We start from the raw sequence: 19,923 nt of genomic DNA, 5'->3' as shown, positions 1-19,923 counted from the left end.
CATGTCCACCTGAGTATCACTACCTCCAGGGTTTCTAAAGGTGTAAACCACAGAACTCTGCTGAAAAATATAAAAAGTAAACAATAAATTACTCTCAGAATATTAATATTAAATTCATTTGGGGAGGGTTATATGTCTTGTACTATTTGACATTGTAATATAGGTAAGGCAAAGACTTTTAAGCTGCCTTGCTTAACTAGCAGGGCTCAAAGCCAGTTATTTACTAGAGACTGCTTAAGAGTGCCTAAAGTTTATTGGAACCAAGAATTGAAAAGAATGTGACTTGTTATAAGATCTCAATGACAGTAAAATATGTTAATGATGGAAAAAGCAGTTTGTTGCTGTGCCTTTTCAATAAGGCTAGAAATCTTGAGTCATCAAAATGCACCCAAAATTTGTAAAACCTAGGAGTATTTAACTGTGAGAATTGCAGCAATGACAGATGGTGTGGCATTCTTTCAATTATGCCTGGAGTTTTTAAATTATGCTGGGTAATGTGGCTGTACTGATTAATGCAATGGTTTAATATATTCGTATAAAGTTCATTACTTTGGTAATATGTGTAAATAACTTGGACTGATAGGAATAGTTCCACAAGGGGTAATTTAATGTAAATGTTTGTGATTGAAAACGTAGCAATCACTCTTTGTTGAATTAAAAAGGTACTAATTTTTGCAATATTTTCCAGGCAAATTCTGATTTCAGAAAGTATCAGGATTTTTTTTTTTTCATAAGACATCTTTATTTCAGTTATGTACCCAGGGATATTGAAAATGAGAGATGCCAACCCAGCCCCACTGAAGTCTATAGTAAGATTCAATATTGTGAATTAAATCATCAGTTGGGTGTAGTCAGTAAGGCTCCATGATGAAAAAACTATAACTGTTTTTAAAGGAGTGTCCTGGGAAACTCAAGACTTCATTGCTGGAAAAGAACATGTGTTCCAAAATGAATATGGAGGCAGGTTTATCCAATACAAATAGTTGAAAAAAAATCCTATATAATCCCATGTAATCCTTCGGATATCCTATATCCTAAGTGCTATATTATTAGTACCCAGGTAAAATCTTCGGCTATAGTGTTTGTTTAGAATATATATACTTTTAAATCTATGGGTGTTTTTTCTCCTAGGGACATCTTAATACATACATATATCCCGTACAGGGGGTCCATATATTTCCATGTGAAAAAAAAACAAAAAAACTTTTGGAGGGTTGACTCAAAGGAACTCTGTTCAAACCATACAAAGCTCTACTGCTCCTCTTCAGTGTTATGATAGACACATATGCATTCATTTCATTACTTTGTGGAATTATTATATGTGCATTTTATTTTCAGTTGTGCAACCATGTGGTAAAGATTTTGAATTTGCTTTTAAGTTCTGAAACTGAAAGTAAAGAAAAAAAGAGAAGATAATTCCCCATTTCATGGGAGAGATTTAGCTTAGTAACTTTCTGCGAAAGTAATTTTTCTCAGTTTTGCCATAGTGACAGACCAGAGATCCTAGAGTAAGGCTCACTATGTTGGCATACAAAACACAACAAAAATAGAGTTCCATCCCATGAAAAAATTCATTCAAACAGAAGTGTAGTTTCTCCTGGAAAGAGTTGTTTTATTAAAACAAATTCCAAATGTTCTTTTATCACCCTACATGTCATAAAAAAGTTTCCAAATTTCTATAGCATGTGTCTACAATTTGATAAGCAAACATCATATATGTGTTGATTCTAGGTCACCTTATTCTTGAGCCTGATGAAAACTGTCTTTTGTCTGCTTTATAAACAGGACAAAAAATAACTTATTTTAATAAATGACAGTGTAGCTGTAGTTTTGAGCACAGTGCAGACACATGCAATAGTTTGCATATTCCATGAAAATTTTACTTACTTTTATTACTACGCATGATATAGAGAGGTTACATGTCAAAATTTAGGTGTTATATCTACACAACTATGGAACTATAATATTCAGTGGCTTAAGAATTTTTCTTATTTTATAATCAGGTAGATTATGAAGACTGTTGTAAAATTTCTATCCAAAAGGTGTCCGCTGGGCACATCCTTACAAAACAAGAGTCCCCAGCCCCTCCACAGAGGAGGATGTGCACTCTGACCACCTTTGTATGATCAGATGAACAGTATCTGTGGAAAAGCACATTGCAGAGTTGCAGTAGTGGTGATGTTAATGCAGCAGAAGCAATACACAGAATCACACAGGGTGGCTGGGGTGAAGGGGTCTTCTTTAGAGTGTGCAGTCCAACCCCTCTACTACAGCAGGTTTAGCTTTAATAGGTTGCACAGTGTTGTATCTAGGCAGATTTTGAATATTTCCAGAGGAGATTCTACAACCTCACCACGCTCTGTCAGCATCAAAGTAAAGAAATTTTCCCTCATATTCAGATAGAACTTCCTGTGCTGCTGTTTTTGCCTGTTGCCCCTTCTACCATTGTTAGGCATCACTGAAAGAATCTGGCCCCATCCTCTTTACCCCCACCCTTAAGGTATTTCTTGACATTCCTAGGAGTTCCTCTCAGACATCTCTTCTCCAGCAATAACAGGCCCACTTCCTTCAGCCTTCCCTCATAAGAGAGTTGCTCTTGTCTTCTCATCATCCTTGTAATAATTGTCTGGATGCTCTCCAGTAGTTTCTTATCTTCCATGAACTGGGGAGCCCAGAACTGGACACCCCAGTGAGGTTCAGCCTCACTAGAGCTGAGCAGATACCCCCTGCAACCTGCTGGCAAAGTCTTTTTCTAATGCCCGCTCCAGGTACCACTGGCCTCTTGGCCCCCAGGACACACGACTGGCTCAGGGACAGTACCCCCAGGCCCCTCTTCACAGAGCTGCAAACCAGCAGGTCACCCCCAGCCTATGCTTATGCATAACATTATTCCACCCCAGGTGAGGGATACTGCACTTGCCTTTGTTAAACTTCCTTATGTTCCTCTGCACCCAGCTCTGAGCGTCTACTAATAGCATAGTGTAAAGAAATCGCCAGATTTTTCAGGTTAACAATAGAAATCAGCAAAACCTGCAGTTTCCCTCTAGAAAGTATGCATTACAGTGCAGAGAGTTATCATCCCAGCTGTTCTGTTTGGGGGGGAGAGGGGGGTCATAGAATAATTAAAGTTGGAAAAGACCCCCATGACCATTGGGTCCAACCATTAACCTAAACCTCCCATGTCCGTCACTAAACCATGTCTCCAAGAACCACATCTACACATTTGTTGAACACTTTCAGGAATGGTGATTCCACCACTTCCATGGGTAGCCTGTTCCAAGAGGGTATTGGTTTTTAGTCTGTTTCTTTGAAAGCATGAAGTGATTCAATCCCCAGGAAAGCTGATACTGTTTCCTGAAACCTTATTTGTCATATTTTGAGTTCAAAATATCTGCATCAGCTTAGCAAATTTATGATGTCAAAACTTCATGAAGGACTCCATACATCTGCATCCTTTTCAGTGTACTAGGTTGAAAAGATTTAAAGGCCATGATTATTGTTCAGAGTTAAGATGCAAACCTGAAAGTTTCTCATGGAAAATACATGTTCTGTGTGAACAGGTAGTTCCCATGCCAACCTCTTTTACAAGATGCTGAATTCTACCATTTACTACATGTGTATATCTGCAAACTGAGAATATATTTTTTAATTTCAATTTCTGCCATAAGGAAGTCATATAGTCAAATAATTAATCTCTATTGTCAATTTTTCTATCAAAGAAAAGTCTAAACACCTGAAAGAAAGAGGCTATCACATAAAATAGATCAATGCATTTCATAATGTTGTAAGAGGGATTTAAAAGTGAACAGTGGACTCAATTTTAATTTTGTAAGTCTCATTCTATTGTCATAATCAGAAATGCACATTTTCTCCTGAATTTTTCATAAGTAGTCAATAAAATTTTATTAATAGTATTGTGTTGTAGTGTACTGAATTTGGAATATTTTCTTTTTTTTCTTTATTCTGAAAATTTCATGGGCATATTATCTGATGGAATATAAAACAAATGCACAGTACTTATGTTTTGAGTCCAACAGTTTTACAAAAGTCTTGCAATATAGATTAATCTTTTCAAAGTAGAGTGAAATATGTAAAATATGAAAAGTTGATAATTATTTTAGAAGTATTTAACATAGTGTCTACAAGCTTAAGTAATGGTTAGAAGATACTGTGATGCATTTAAATCTAGAAATAAGCATATTCTTTCTTCACAGTTCTGTATGGATTTATGTTATTTTACTTTCATTAATGCAGAACTCAAAAATTCTATTAAGTTAAAATGATGATGGCTTTTGTGAACTTAAAATAGCTCTAAAATATTATTTTCTTATGTCAGAGCTTTCTTTGACTACATCAGCTCATAGAAGTTAGCTGTGCAAAATGTGGGTCTTTCTTATTGGAAAATGCCTTCTTTTTTTCTTCCGGTAGGTCTTTGATATTTTTACTCTCTTTATCCCTTTGCTAAGAGTGTTTTCAAGACAAAACAAAAGATAAGGTTAAAATATTGTGCAATAAAGTTGCTGTTGGGAAAATTATGTTTCACAATGTTACATAAATATTAAATAATTCTAAATTTAGCATTAATTAAAAATTGAACCAAGAGAAACTAAAAATGTGTTGCTTACTTATGTCAAGCTCTGAACATGTTTTCTAACATTCTGTCTGAATAATCTGTGTTTAAAATTAAATCCTTAGATATTTTGCGGCTGCTGAAGTACATTTTTGCAGATGGTTAGTTGGCCAGTGTTAAAGCTGAGATTTCATATGTACTCTTTAAATGGTGTCTGGCACTTTCCCATTTTGTTAAGTAGTCATTAGCTGCATCACATGTTGATACATCAATTGGACTTCCCTAAGTATGAAGATATTGTGACCTTCCAGCCCCAGACTGTTATGTTCTCAAGACAGACACATGCCAATTCCCTTTTCATGACTCCCTCAAATTCAGAAAAAAACCCACTTGAATGGCATGTGTATGTGTTTGTTGAGGACAAGGGGACTGCATCCTGAACTTCTTCATCCCTGTCTGTTAAGTGACAAAGACCCAGGTTAATTTAAAGATATGAGATCATCTTTCTGTGCAATGAGCAGCTGAATTTGAGAAAGGTGTTTCTATGCACTGAAGAATCAGGAATTTAACAGTGTTATGGGACAAATAAGTCACAAATATTTTCTATAACAATTTTGGAGTATGTAAATGAAACAATGTTTTTCAAAAATGTTTTTCAAAAATGTTTTGTGGAATTTGTTATTTGCATCAACTTCACAGATAACATGTGAAGTAATACCTTGTAGAAATACCTTCTAACAAGACTTTTTGAAGCAAAATAGAAAGGACAGTTACTAGAAGTGTTTTTTTAATCTTTGTCCTGCATTTTCCTGAACTGTGTTGCAGTAAATGTGCTTCTACTAGTTGTCTTACTCGTGTAAGATATTATCAGACCCATGATCAGTTAATTCTGTAGTAAAGGTAGATCACACAAGGACTTCTTTTAGATTGAATGTTTGTTTGTTCAGATTAAAATTTTAATTTCAGTTAATTAGTGACTGCATGATGCATGCACAGTACAATTTAATGGAAATGTACTTAGACACAATTCACTAATATCACTGATTATTAATTATTGTTTAGCAAACACAAATGCCATGTTTTATAAAATGTTCTGCCTTAATTGAGCAATCTGTCAATATGTTTCAAAGCATAAAAATATTAATGCAATGCTTAATGGAAAATATTTTTTTTTCTGAAATAATGCATGTAACATAGAAAGAAAATTAATCTACAACCACCAAGCCTGAATTTTCTGCTGGGCTCTTGCCACTGAGAAAGTCAAGGGTGGCTAGAGATGATTTTTCTCCTTCAATCTGATAGCCAATGAGCCTGATTATTGCTTCTGTTAATGTTTATTATAGTCTAGCTCTGGATGAAACCTTCTGTCAACACCGTTTCCTGCTTCCTCTCAGTCATTACTACATCTCAAGGCAAGCCATTAACAAGATGTTTTTTTCTTTCCAGCACCTGTTGCCTGCATTTCTGCACCATGGTCAGAACATTATTGCAAAAGGTGTCAGTTTTGTGCTGGATGACAGCTTTTGTGTTAAACTTTTGTAGATTCTGCTCTTCCTATGTAGTTGTGGTATACACCTTTTAAAATCCATCTTGCCAAGACTGTGCTGTTGATCTAAATCAAATCTAGGTTTCCAGAAATAATGGGGTCACACTACATGCTAGTGCTCGTGTGTGGGAAGAAGGTGAATGTTTGGAAAGAGACATGATTACTAGATTTGGGATGCATCAGAAACTTATATTCAAATATAAGATTATTTTAAAAGAATACTACTATTGAGAGCATAAGAAAGCAGAATGATATGTTTAAATTATCTTTTCCATTATACAAATCCAGACTTAATAAGCTGAAAATGCCAGTTCTTCTTCACTTGTCATTCTGGTAAGAAATGGGTGCTGTGTACCAATGCATTTGTATATAAAGGGCTAAAGTATTTTATTTTAATGGTGTTCTTTTCCTTTAGAGGTGCAGAATGATAAAGAGGGTCTCAGACATGAAAGAAGAACTTTTCTAACCGTCCAGTATTCGAAAAGTAGGTGGTAGCTGCTTTGGTGTAAAGCCTGTGGCTATGGTAAAGGGTTGTTGGCTTTCAAGGTAGTAGACCTGCTGCTGAGTAAACTTTGGATATTATTTTCTAATTGTTTAAAATAAGAAATAAATACTGTCAAGTTTTTAATCTCCTTCTCACAGTTTGTTGTTCCCAATTGTGACTTATAGAGAGATTTGATATTTTTCATTGATGTCAGGATCTGAATCATGATTAGTCACGGCCTTGTATTGGGAAAGGAAAGGTAGCGAAGAATAATTGGGTGGGAAGAGACCTACAATGATCATCCTGCCTGACTTCTTCAAGGTGAAAGCTTCAAAAGTGAAAGCTTCATAATAAGGTCATTGTCCAAATACCTCTAAACACTGACAGATATGGGTCCTTGAGCATGTAAGAAGTCTGTTCCCATGTTTGAACATGCTCTCTGTAAAGAAATGCTTCTTAATGTCAAGCCTGGACCTCCCCTGATGCAGCAATTCCTATGTTTCCTGCCACTGGATCCCAGGGAAAAGAGGTCAACATGTCCCTCCCCACATCTCAGAAAGCTGTAGAGATAAATGAGGTAATCCCTCAGCCTCCTTTTCTCCAAACTTGACAAACCCAGAGTTCTCAGCCCCTCCTCATGGAAGTAACAGTTTTGTCGTCCTTCTTTGGACACATTCAAGTATCCTCACGTCCTTTATAGACTGTGCAGCCCAGCACTGTGCACAACACCCATGCCACACCAGTGCTGAATACAGCACAAAAATCACCTCTCTTGTCCACCTCGTCCTACAGTGTTTGATGCACCCCAGGATGCAGTTTGCCCTCTTGGCTTCCCAGGCACACTGCTGACCCACAATGACTCTGTTGCTGACTAGCATTCCCAGGTCCTGTTCTGCAGGGCTGATCTCCAGCCACTCTTTTCCTGGTTCATACTTGTGTCCAGAGTTACTCCATCCCAGGTGCAGAATCTAGTGTTAATTTTCATGCCACTAATGATTGCCCAGTGCTTCAGTCTATCTAGATTACTCTGCAAGGCCTTTTATCCCTGAAGAGAGCCAAGAGCACATCCCAGTGTGGTATCATCAGCATAATTGCTAATGGGGCATTCAAGTCCTGAATCTTGATCATTGACAAAAAGCTTGAACAGAACTTGCCCTAGAATTGAGCTCTGATGAACACCACTGGTGACCAATTAGCAGCCCCTTTTCAGTACAACGGTTTGGCCCCTGTCCTCCAGCCAGTTCTTCACCCAGCATCATGAACCTGCTGACGCAACAGCTGGATAACTGGTCCAGAAAGATGATGTGAGGGACAGAGTCCAAAGCCTTACTAAAATCCAGAAAAACTATGTTCACTGCCTTCCCATCATCCACAAGGCAGGTATGTAGAAGGATATAAATTAGTTAAAATTTTCCTTTGTGAACCCACGTTGACTGTGCCTGATGATTGCATTGTCATTTAGGTGCCTTTCAGTAGGATTCAGTATCATCTTCTCCATTATTTTCCTGGGTGATGAGGGCAAACTCACAGGTCTGGAGTTTCCTAGATCTTCCTTCTCACTCTTCATGTACATTGCAATAGCATTGGCTAGCTTCCAGTTATCAAGGACCTCCCCAGACTCATTCTACTTGCAAAGAACCAAAAAGGGTAATTGAAAAACCATTGTACAGAAATAAATTTAAAAAGCTTTCTATGTCTTTTCATAAAACTTAGTAGCTAGGAAGCAAAGAAGCTATCCTTGCTTATAAATTATTTGCAGGGGGAAAGGTAACTGAACCATGATTTTTAATTATTAGGAGCCTAAGATATTCTGTAAATAGCAACAGCAGGAGGAAGGGAAGGAAAAACCAAGCTTTGATTGTCTGCTTGTTTGATTGCTTCTCGTTTGGTTTCCATTTTAACCAATCATGCTAAGTCTATGCATAAATAATGTTCTATATTCATTTTAGATTAAAAAAATTCATAGAAATGATTGTATAAGAAACAGCATGGTAATGCTTTTAGCACTGTGATGGAGATAAGAAACAACAGGAAACTTTTCCTTAAGTCTGAATTAAGATGAGTCTAGAGGAATCAGCAATTTCAGAGGCTATTTTCAGTCAGTAGGAGCTTGGTGGGAGGAAAAAAATTAATAGATTGAAAGAGAGAAGTCAAAGGAAAATCAATTTCTGGACAGTGTGTAAAATACCTAGCATTTGCATTGAAGTTTGTGTCTTTCATGCCATAGATTTCTGGGTCTCTTTTAATTGCTATGGTTTTATGCTTCCACTTCTCTCACCCTTTAAAACTTTTCTCCATCTCAAATTGTTTCGGGTCCAGTGATAAGTCCTAATTCTAGTATCATGACATACTACTGCTTGTTCATCTAATAAGGAAGTATGCTTATTTTGGTAGAGGTCTCATCATAAGGTTGGGACGCATACAAGCATCTTTCAAATAAAGAAAGCCACAAGGAGATATATCTAGTAGCTTTTCAGGCATACGGACTCTCAAAGAAACATGAGACATTTTTACTGTGGAAAGACCATTATGGGCTGTTGTGAGTTGTGGAACTTCCACCATGATCATGGTCATGTTTTAATTACTTCTCTTGGAGGAAAGGTCTCAAGGCACTTTAGATTAAGCAGGATCCTAAATCCAATCTTAACTTTCTTCAGAACTGTTACACTATTACCCTCAGGTTTTTTTTAAGGTAGTTGAATTGACATCCTTAATTCTATTTTGCAGTTTATTCTGTAGAAATTTCACATAGCGTGATTTGCAATTACTTGCGGTATTTTCTAGCTCTGTATCGCCCCCCAGACTCTCCTTTGAAGTTGTCCCCACTGAATATTTTTACTAGATTGTGTGATTAAATGTACTTTTACCTATCCAGAATTAGCTTAGCTTTTGATTTTTTTTCTTATAAAATAGGAAAAGCTGTGCCAAGTAGTTGTCTTTTACTTAGGCAGAGAATATGACAGAGGCAGCATACAAGACTTCACAGTTTAATATGTAGTATCACAGAACTGTTGGTGGCTTTTCAAGCACAGCACAGGGAACAGTTAATAATTAGCTCTGGATTCCTTATTTTTCTGTCTCTTGGTGAACCCAGACTGCTCCAGGCTCACTGAGCTGTTAACAGATGACAAAAAGCTGCACAGCAAGCATGCAGAGGGGACACATAGAGGCAGCCGTGTGGCAGGGTTAAAGTACAAATGCATCAGGTAGGCAGCAACAGCTGAAATACCCCCTTTTTTCCCAGGTCAAAGCACATGTTTTTTCTGGTGTCCATTAAAGATATATGCAGGAGACACAAGAGTCTTAAACTTGTTTTGAGTTTAATGACTCTTGCATGTTGTGTGTGGCAACTGGATTGTGCAGTACTGACCCCGTTAGCCCTGTTAGCCTTTCCCCCTAACAGCCTTTTTAATGGGACCATTCAGACAAAAAACCTGTACTACTTTTAAGGAGAAACTTGATCCTCATAAAAAGAGATATATTAGAGGTAAGCATGCCTTAGCAAAGGACTAGACACCGGATCAGAAGATCCCCTAGAGTCCAGTTTCTTAATATAAAAGGAAGATGGGATTGAGCTGCTGCCTTCTTTGCTGCAATTGTAGTTGCCACACGGAATCCTTTGAGCAGGCTTTGCCAGAGGCATTGTCCTGGCTGAACTTTAAATGGTTGTAAAGGACTTTCTAGAATATGCTTTGGTCTGTGCAATTTAACTTTTTATAACATTTTTAATAAAACTTTTTGTTTTTTGGCCTTAGCTTTATGGCTCTGAAATGCCAGAGAAAAAAAAAAGTAATTAAGTAGAGAAATGGTCCTAAATACAGTTCATAGTTCTTTGCCGATACATTTTAAAAAATGCTCTCTGCAAATCAAAATCCCACTGGAGAATTAGGGTGTTTCGAATGGTATTACCATTACTATTTTATTAATTTAGAAGAAACCAAAAAGAAGGAAATTTTGGGGTTTTGGTCATATAGCAAGACTGAAGGAAATATTAGCCTTGTCTTTGCCATCTCTTTGATGTGTCTTTAATAGTGGTATTTTCTTAAAAGCCAAAAGATTTGTCTTAAGCTTAAAGAGAGGTTTGTGAGAAGGGAAAACGTATCTGCATTTGAGTCACTTCAGTCTCAAACTGCAATCCACAAAACTCATGTCCAATGGCCACTTATTTATGGGCATGTCTTACTTTTATGGTCACTTCAGTTTCTCAGTGTGAAGTTTCTTTGTAGCCTCAGATTTTATGGATGTTCACAGGTGCTTCATGTTCTGATTTCACCCTGGAGTCTACAAAAAATACAAAGCAATTTTCTGAAGTCAATGCAGCTACAACCATCCCCATCCTTTTCCTTTACTCAGAATATACACTAGGATATGTATTCTTGTTCTGCATGTTTCTATTTCCCAGTCTGGTTCTTCGCCCATCCTTCTTTCTCAGTGCCAAAGTGAGGAGCTGCATAATTAGTTCAAAGATGTCCAAAGGAATGTTAGAAGTGTCACAGCCCTGAAGATAATTGTATATATATTGCAGATAGGACTGACACAATTGCTGGAGCACAAATGGGAAATCATGCTTCCTTCTTCATTACTGGATTTGGATGACATTGTTTTATTTTCTTGGACTGACTACATTGCATTCAGTTTCCTTTTTTTTTTCTTGCAGAACGAAATAGCCTCAGGAGGAAATGATATCTGTTCTCCTGCCAAGAGGCAGAGAGCAGAAGTGCACTTCTATAGGGCTGCTGAACTAGGATATGTGTTTCCTTTTCATTCACATGAAAACTGGGAAGGTGGCAATGAAGGCCCATGAAAATACAGGGTGCTTCATTGTAATTATACAGGAGGAAGGATATTTGCATCAAAACATATTTCTGCAATACTGTGACTTCCAAATGCAGATGAATATCTACATTTTAAAGCTGTGTTTTTTGCAAGAAGGAATCCCTACACAGAAGTCTTCTGTGGAAACATAGGTAAAATGTGTGCTTTTCCTGTCCTTTTAAACATTTAGAAAATATGCAGAGATTCAAAATCTTCATATTTTTCATTTAATGATTAGACTGGAAAATACAAAATTTTGTATAATATGTAAGCAAACATAGGGAGTATGCTGGTAACTTTTTTCTCAGTTTTGCTTCCAGAACACAGAAGACAACAGTCTGCTACTCTTCCTTCTAACTCAAGAACTAACCGTCATCAAACTTTCTGTGCAAATAGTTAGTTATAACCAAGGCAGAGAATAGTATATGCATACTGAGTCCTGCATTAATCTCTGTGAATTTCCAATTGCATTAAAAATCTGAAAATACTGGCTTACACTACTAGACCAGGATTTTTCTAGATCTGTTCAGGTATGGCTAACCTTCAAAGAAAAAAAAAGGAGAAAAAAAAGGTTGAGAAATATGATGAGAAATGGAAAGTGTTGAGACAAGTGCCCAGTTATGTCTTATGAAATATATCATATAAGACATTTATACAGGAAAATAGGGGTTTACAAACCAAAAAGAAGTCTTGCACTTTTTTTTTTTCAGATACACTGAAAAGGGCTTGTGGAACCTACTTACCCTTAGCAACAATTTTTATTATAAATTCTTATATTTCTTTCCAGAAATGAAAAAAAAAAATTCCTTGCTCTTACTGTCTCATCTTAGTCAATGCTATTTGCTGCTGTATCCATTGGCTCCTTGTGAGGTAAACAAACATAATGACTTCGTTGCTTAACAAAGATCTGTTATTGTAATGGGAAAACCTGTGGTACTACAGCTCACTAAATTACAAATTAGACACCAATTTTTTTCCAGGTAATCTATACTAAAAGTACACTGTGTCAGTATTCACCAGTCTCTTCAATGTTCAAATTTGTGCTTTTGAGTTTTTCTCCGTCCCAGATCCTTTTATTACAAAAGGTACTAATAAGAATTTTGCTGGAGAGTAACTATTTATATTGATTAACTGTGTGATTAACAGATGTTCTGGGTTAGAATATAATATCTCTTTATATAACAACCAGAGAAGGCTTGCCTGATCTGTCATATTATTGCTTACAAAGCACATTAACTTCCAGAATGAGGATTAGTACATTCCCACAAATTAACTCATGTATTTGCCAGTTGCACTATTTCATTAGCAGATATATCTCCCTTATGACCATCAGGTTGCAAGTTCATTTCATAGAGGAATGCACTAGAGCCTTTTTTTCTTACCTAGCCTAAAATTTTTGTTGGGAAATATGATCAGCTACAGCCTCTCTGCTGAATTATTTGAAATGGCTAAAATTTTATTTCATTATAGAAAATACATTTGCAAAATTGATTTTTTTTGGCTAATTTTCCTGACTAGCTAGAACCATACTCCTTGAGTCTTCTGTTATTTTCAAATTTTAAGATGCACATGAATTTAATAATTGCATAACTATTTATTTTGCCTTACTTTGAATTATGTAATAACATTTGAGCTTTAATTATTTAAATTTCTAAAAAATTATGGTTTCATTGGACAATTTTCCTCTCATTTGCTGATGACAGAGGTGTGCAGTTGTACCTTTCCATGCAACATTTCCACCCATCATGACAATGTAGACATAACTTGAGAAGCTCAAGGTTGAAAATGCCCTATTTATTCTTCTGGTTCACTACATGCAAGTGAGAATACAATGCAGCATTTGTGGGCCATTGGAAACCGGGTACTAAGAGACCCTTAGAATATTCTGTATAAAAGACATTTCAGCCTCTCCTTAAAGAGTCCATCTTATGTTGTCCATGCCCGGAGTTCCTGTAAGCTTTCCAAATGGAATAGGTTTGATCAGGCAAACCTTGTTTTTGGCAAACCTTGACCACTAGCTTAGTGACAAGTTTTGTTTGTCAAAAATTGGGAGCTCTTGAGTCCTAAATCACAGCTCTTCAGTGATGCCTAGTTTACAGGTAGTTTTGAATCTTCTCTCAAAAGCAGATGGGAGCCCTAGCTCCTATCTCCAACAGAGGTGAGACCTATTTCTAACCACAGAAAATGTTTCTGATCTCCAGCTCCCACTGAGCTAGGAAGTTAGAGGAAGTACCTGTCCTTCCCAGTCCAGGTCAGCTTCTGAATGTTTTGCTCCTGCTGTGTATTAAAGTAGATTTTAACCCCTGAGTTTGATCATGTTCTCTATTTTGATGGACAGGCGTGATCAACATTTATTTCTCAGACTGTTCCTTTATAGTCAATTGCTTTTCTTGAATTTTTTTTAGTAAAATCTTCAATTCTTTGCAAGTCCATGTTATACTTTCTACTCTACTCATTCTGTTTTCTCTGTTGTGTCACATGGAAATGACTAAGAAACCTCGGACAAATATATTGGAAAAGATTGACACATTTTACTTCTTAAAAATGTAACTATATGAAATGGTTTCACCGTTAAATGTTTTGAACTGTTATATTTGCTTTTTATTCAGGTTTCTATGCATAGGGAAATTCCAGAAGTTTCCACCATAAAGCCATTAGAACATTTTCCAGTTAAAACACAATTTTAGTCTTATTCTTTGCTTGTTAACAAAGTTTTGGAGTGATTATCAAGGCTTGTGTGAAGCTCCAGTATAGGGGAGATGATCAAGAGCAGCAGGGTCTGATCTGTACAGCAGAGCTGACTGAAAGCCATACCAAGTTTGGCAAATGAAAGGCAGCCTTGGTATATTTGGTTTCACCTGGAAAATAGTTGATTTAAAAATTATGTCGTATATAGTGATGGGTACAAATACAGTTATTTGACACCACCATCCTCAAAACCCCTGTGGGACTGGGATGGTTATGCTGGTGTTTCAAGGAGTATGGAAGGGTGTCAGCATCTTCTTTAAACTGAGGAAGTGCACTCCCTGTCTTCAGATGTAATCATGAACAAAAAGGGATAAATGTAGTTTGTTGTCTTGTAGAACCTCCCATCTACATTTGGTGATAATTCAAGATTTATGGAAACACATTGAATGCTAAAGAATACACTTATTTATAGGAAGGATTGGATACATTCTTCTTCTGAAGAAAGGTTGCCAAAAAATGTGTTCAACAGTAAGTATAGAAGTTGCCCCCAGGAAGTGATATGAGTAAAGTAAAATTATAATGGAAGTACCATACAGCCACCTCTGTAATAGGCAGTTGTGCAGGGAAGCACAATGAGCATTTACCTTGCATTATTTTTCATTTCTATAACTTAGTATGTGCATTATTGGTTTAAAGTTAGTAAGTGATGAAATATTTCTTTAACACCATATTTTATAAGCAAATTTTTGGCATCATTCCTTCATCCTTTATTTAACTGCACTATGTTTCTTATAACAAGACACTGAGTTCCAGCAATCATGAGATATCCTAAAAATATGAAAAAAGGAAAAAAGTGTGCATTTTTGGGGCCGTTTTCTTTTTTTCAGTTTTGTGTACAAAAACTCCAAGAAAAGATTGCTGTAATTTGCAGTAAACTGCATAAAATTGACTTGTTGTTAACTATCAGCATGTTTATTTATTTTGATTGAATGGAAACACTTCATGGAAAAGTGGAAATAAAGTCGATACATTTAAAAAAGACTCAGCATGCAAAGAAGAATATCTGGGGAAATTGAAATCATTTTATGGCATATTAGTTCTTTTCATGTAAGAAATACTTAGCATATAGGTAATTACTTTTTTGTGACCTCAAACAAAAATATTTTATGGTTGTAGGAAGGATATTTAGAGAACTGTGTGAAATTTCAAAGGGAGTACTTTGTAATATAATTTTGAACAAATGTTTTTAGTATTAATTCCTTTCCTCTCTGTTAAAATTAGAATGTTCCATTTGACTTCCTTTTCTACAAGTATTTAATCTTGCAATTAAACATTTTTCTGTCAAAATTTACTGCAAAATTTTTGTATATATGCTTGATTTTTTTCATTGCAATGCTTGCATTTTGCGTTATTTAGTTTTAAAGATGAAAAGCATAAGCACAGCTTCCAAGTTGCTGCTCCCAAAACCAGTCTCTCATCATGTGGTTCAAGCCATCTCTGCAATGTTCTGAGCTGCATATCAAAGCCTTAGACATCTTTATTCAATTAGAATTTGCCACCCTATCTCCTTAACCTATAAGAAAGTAATAGAAGACCTTTTTTGAGTGTTAATAAGTAATGATGCTATGAATTCAATAAGATGACACCAGAAACCTTCTTGACATAATTGTTTTTTGAGTTGTTTATAATTTATCGGTCCCAAACTGTGATTAGAGTTACAATATATTTTCATCACTATTTAAGCAGAGGACAACTAGGCCCAGTTTCAGCAAACCATCTCAGAATAACTTTTCAAGCAGGTGGGTTTTGGGTTTATGTTGTTTTGCTTGGCACTTGACATATTAATCCTCAGCTCTCAAACTATTTATCTCTTTCATAAATTTGGTGAATGTTTTTGTTCCACAATGGTGTGTCTTCAGTAATGTATATCTCTAAAGTGCAAGCACTGTATTACCTAAACAAATTTCATGGCTAAGCAAGTAATTTTTTTGGAGAGAGAGTATGAGTAACAGTCATGATACTTTCTATGCAACATTCAATTAAATAAATCTTCACATGGTTCTTATCATATAATCGTAGAATATCCTGAGTTTAAAAGGACCTTCAAAGTCCAATTCCTTGGAGTTGGTGGTCTTTAATAAAGTTCTATCCAAACTAAATATAGAGCTGGATCATCACTTTCAGTCCTCCAAGAAATCTGTTTCCTGTAGTATGGTTTTCTGGATTATTCACCTTTTCTCTAGATTTTCTTGGTTATTTGTAAAAGTTATCATTTGGGATTCCTTCCTGCCAGCCATCTGTGACTGCATTCCCAAGTCCCTGTTCCATTCACTGAATGATACAAAAGGTAAGTTCCATTAACATTAATGCTGCTGTAATGATTTGCAGCCATTCAAGCTGTCTGATTGTCTGCAAATGGACTGGACAGCACATTTCTCTGTTGATTTCACCACCATTGTCCATTTGTTGTTTGCTTTTTTGTACATTGTTATCTGACATCTGTCTTCATGGCAAATCTGGAGGAGGCAGCAGACTGCTTCCCTGGCTTACATATTTTAGGGAAGCCCCATTTTCACTTTTCTTAATATGCACTCCTAAGTTAATTCTTTTGGTTGTGTTCCACCTTGCCTTGTTTTCTTTCTCACCATTCTAATTCTCTCACCAGTCACACCTATGACATACCAATCCCAGCCTTTCTGGTGCTTCCTTCCCTGGTCTCCATTGATTTGTTCATAAATACCTCCCGTGGTTCTTGGTGCTTGCTTTCATCTTCATGTTTATCTCCTCTCATCTGTTTCAGTGTTGTGCTTACTTTTTTTGAGTAGCCTTCAAGAGAGTCATTGTTGGCAAGCAGGCATTGTTCATTCATGCTGTTTCATCTGTTGTCCTATATCCTTCTAGAAATTTAGGCCAGAAAGCCCTGCTTAGTATTTCTCAGAGCTATTTTAACCAAGCTGTCTCAGCCACAAACATTTGCAGTGCTGTTTCACACAAGAAATGAGAATTTAATGAATTCTTTCTAGTCAGAGTGACGTGTCCTTATCTTCATAGCAACCATACCACCTTCATAAACTCTTTTTTGGCCATATTGCCTGCTCTGTCACCAAGGCTTCTCTTTACTCCTCCTAGCTCTTCAATTCCATATTTTTTTGCCTACACTTTATCTGGTCTGTACTTGTTCTTTTGCATTTTTCATATGTAATGTTGCCTCCTTCTCCAGTCATTGTCTGTGGTAGATATTTTGCTCAGGCTTCTTGCAGTTTCTCTTTACTCCTGCCCTCAAATGCAGATTTTCCCCAGTCCCATCACTGGAAACTTCTACTCTCTTATTAAGTAGCCTCTTCACAGGTAGCTTGTAGGGCATCTGCAACTCCTTGACTGCCTTCTTCCATCTCAGAACCTTGTTTCCAGAACGCTTTATCTTTGTCTCAGTAGTTACTGCTATGGCTCATGTAAGTGTTGTTTTGTTTTGGGTCCATTTTCCATTTCTCTCCATTTCATCCAGGTGGGATGTTATTGCCATATCCATTCGTGATGCTCTGAACTGGATTCAGGCAAATGCAGTAGAATGGTATGATTGCTCCCCATTATGACTTCTAGGAGATCATTCAATTTTTTCCTTTTACAGGGAAGCAAGAATCAAATGAGTCTTAGAGCCCATAAAGGAGCAAAAAATACCTTCACTGTTGGGCAGTGCCATACAATATGATCCTGATGTGTTTTTTTCTCAGTGGATATGCTGTTGTACAGGTCTTCTAAAAGGAGGGGCATATTCTTGTTGTCTTGAGCCATATACCAAGTCAGAAAAGGAAAACTGGAAGTGGGTCTTGTTACCTAATGTGAGGAGAAACAGCTTACTCTGGGAAAACTGTGCACTTCACATACCTGCAATCTTACATACTTCATAGTTTGCAGAAGCTGTGTAGTCTGGCAAAATAATTTAATGAAACTTTAGGCTCTGGAAAAGTGCTTAGTTTAGGTGCCATTTCACAGGTAATTATTTGGGATAGGAACTGGAACAAAAGCGAAGGAGTAGGCATGCAGTGGCAAATGGCATCACAGAAGTTAAACTCCTGTTTCTCAGTGTGCTCATTCATCAGTGGCATTACAGTTTAGCAGATTGTCTAATTAGGTGTAATCAGCTGCCTGTTGATGAGCATAGCACTCAGTTTACATTTACTGGAGCACTAATGAATGATCTTTCTCATGCTTACACTGACCATAAGTTCATAGTAATTATATGTTATTTCATATGTAGCCTGTGTTATGTTCATAAGGCTCCTGCCTGAGATTTTAAATAAGTGTAGTTTGCACAAGCCGGAGAATGCCTGCCTTGGGCTGTGGTTGAAGTGCACCAGATGTAGTGCACCAGATGTGCTACACTTACTGTTAGCATAAAAGCTAAGCACACAAAAGTGAAGTGAAGCTAATAATTTTTGTCTTAAAATTTAGTAAGGACCTTCAAAAAGTCAGCTATCTGAATTCAGAATTTCTGAAAAAAAAAAAATTTAACTGCCCCTGAGAGGGTTCAGTGTCGCATTTCTAACTCTGTGATGCAATGATTTAGTTACAATTCTGCCATTTTTTAAAGCTGACTCCCTGAAATTGGAGAACAGGAAGTGGAAGGAGCTGTGTTCTTTCATATGAACATTTTTATGTTGCCAGATTGTGTGTTGGCATTCTAAGGAAAAATGATAATATAAATTCTTTGTAGCACAACTATATTATCTGCAGTGAAGATGGTAAAGCAACAAAGATAAGGTGGATGTGGAGAAGGTTGTAACTGAAAGCAGTTGTGAATGACTGTTGGTGTGTAATATGTACTGTCTTTGGCTTGTGTGTTTTAGTGCTGGTTGGCAATATTCTGTGGTATTGCTGGCATCAGTTAACATCATTTATCTCAGTGGGAGGTGCTTTTGAGGTAAGCCAAAGCTGCAATGCAGCTACTATGTCAGGACTAGCAGCTGTGTCCTGAGATCATCTCTGCAGCTCAGCTGTTCATAAAAATATTTTAATATCCCTGAAGGTTTGAGTCTTCCTGTTTATTACCAGGTAAAGATATTTTCTTTGTGAGTGAAGCAAGAAATAGGACTTCATCTGTGGTGCTATTGTTTACTGCACAGATTGCATTGACTTTCTGTTTTTTTAACTTGGACTGCAGTCTAAATCATCATCAGAATCCTGATGGTTATCCATGTGAATAAAGGGTTTATTAGCACATCATTTTAGAAGAGCACTGAGTGTCTTTGAGATTTGTATGTGGCTTCTTTCCAATTGCCATACATCCCTAAGGAGCCATACATTTGGCAGCTCTGTTCCCACAGGCCATATTTAGACAATGGCATTTACACCATATTGCATAACTGCATCCCAAGATGCAGTTCAGACCCAAGCTTCTTCATCGATGAAGGAGAATGTTGAAGGAGAATATATATGTATGCATATACTGGGTGGGGTTCACATCTTTATATCACATCTCACAAGCTAGTTTCCCAAGGACAGTCCTAGCATACTGGGAAAAAGAGTTACTGGCTTAACAGTCTGAATAACATTCTGGCATCTTCAGTGTATCCAGGAAATGAATGATTCTAGTACTTTCTGAAAAATAATCACAAATCTGTTTTGTAAACATTTTTCTGTAAGTCCTTGTGAAGAAAGTGGGTTTGGATATAGAAGAGGATGTTAAAAATTCCGGTCCAGACCACAGCTGTTGCTGTGACTTAGAGGATTTTCAGTGTCTTCCCTGAAATTTATTAGGGCTGCTTCCCTTTCTGGAATACTTCAGAATAGACTGACACAAAAAGACTTTATCTTTCTCCT

The 19,923-nt window shown here is 36.8% G+C and overlaps 1 protein-coding gene across 1 annotated transcript in view; it reads left to right on the top strand.

Annotated features, from left to right (window-relative positions):
- The window catches only part of LOC146424560 (uncharacterized), a 259,631-nt gene that overhangs the window by 71,648 nt on the left and 168,060 nt on the right, over positions 1 to 19,923 (top strand). The gene's annotated exons all lie outside the window — the stretch shown is intronic.

This window comes from Lichenostomus cassidix, chromosome Z, assembly GCF_008360975.1.
Source record: "Lichenostomus cassidix isolate B80296 chromosome Z, HeHo_3.0, whole genome shotgun sequence".
NCBI lineage: Eukaryota > Metazoa > Chordata > Aves > Passeriformes > Meliphagidae > Lichenostomus > Lichenostomus cassidix.
Note: the sequence above shows the minus strand (reverse complement) of the source record. Positions and strands in the feature narration are given on the sequence as shown.